Genomic DNA, 1,274 nt, shown 5'->3' with positions numbered 1-1,274 from the left:
GAGTGAGACTCCAACTCAAAAAAAAAAGGTCTCGCCAAGTTGCCCAGGTGGGCCTCGAACCCGAGGGCTCAGGCGGTCCAGTCACCTCGGCCTCCCAAAGCACTGGGATTATAGGCTGAGCCTCCGAGCTCGGCCAAGTGCCAGTTTAATTAGCACCCGTTCTCTGTGCTTGGTGGCAGTTTTTAATTTTTAGGGTTAGGACACCTGAACAGAACAAAAATAGAATGAGGTAGTTTTATTACCGGAAGGACTTTACTTGCCTGTTAGGCGTTGGGTTCCAGTCATTGATGAGGCAGCTCAAGGAAGTGATTTCATTTCTTTGCCTCAGCCCTCCTCTGACCCAGCTGGGAGTAATAGGGTCTCCCTGCTGTCTCCCTTGTTGACTGGACTACATGAGATTAGGCTCATGAGGTGCTGAGCACAGTGAAGCATCTGGCAAATTTGGCTTTTATTATGTGTAGATGCTTTAACTGCCAGAACAGTAGTACATAGTTTGCTTTATCTGTAAAAATAATGTAAAATATTGCCTGATTCTTCCACCACAAATGAAAAAAAGAGAGAATTGTAGATTATTGTTTGAGACCATTGTAGAATCCCACAAAGTTGTAGGAAATAAGATCACACCAGCCCAGGAATCTGAGACTAGCCTGAGCAACATAGTGAGACCTCGTTTGTAAAACGAAACAAAACAAAAAAGTAACCTGGCATGGTGGCGCACACCTGTAGTCCCAGCTGCTCAGGAGGCTGAGGTAGAAGGATCACCTGAACCCAAGTGGTGGAGGCTGAGATGAGCCCTGATTGTGCCACTGCACTCCAGCCTGGTAAACAGAGTAAGACCCCAACTGAAAAAAAAAATAAAGATAAAAAAATCCTGTATGCTCTTTACCCAATCTCCCCAGTGGTGACACCTTGCAAAACTAGTACAGTATAGTCAAGTAATTGACATTGACACATTCCATTGATCTCATTCAGATTCCCTGTTACTTCTGTGTGGATAGTTACATCATTATCACATGTAGATTCTTGTATCCACCACCACAGTCAAAATACAGTACATGCCCGGCTCGGTGGCTCAGCCTGTAATCCCGCGCCTTTGGGAGGCTGAGGTGAGTGGATTGCCTGAGCCCGCGGGTTTGAGACCCGTCTGGGCGGGCAAGACCACATCTCTACAATAAAATCAAAAAATTAGCTGGGCGTGGCAGCACACGCCTGTAATTCTGGCTACTCGGAAGGCTGAGGTGGAAGGATCGCCGGAGCCCTGCAGGTCGAGGCTG

At 47.1% G+C, this 1,274-nt stretch overlaps 1 protein-coding gene across 2 annotated transcripts in view; it reads left to right on the top strand.

Annotated features, from left to right (window-relative positions):
- Positions 1-1,274, top strand: part of ATP5S (ATP synthase, H+ transporting, mitochondrial Fo complex subunit s (factor B)) — a 15,950-nt gene that overhangs the window by 1,870 nt on the left and 12,806 nt on the right. The window lies entirely within an intron of this gene.

This window comes from Carlito syrichta, unplaced genomic scaffold, assembly GCF_000164805.1.
Source record: "Carlito syrichta isolate Samal-C Ts95f unplaced genomic scaffold, Tarsius_syrichta-2.0.1 Scaffold316190, whole genome shotgun sequence".
In the NCBI taxonomy this organism is placed as follows: Eukaryota; Metazoa; Chordata; class Mammalia; order Primates; family Tarsiidae; genus Carlito; species Carlito syrichta.
Note: the sequence above shows the minus strand (reverse complement) of the source record. Positions and strands in the feature narration are given on the sequence as shown.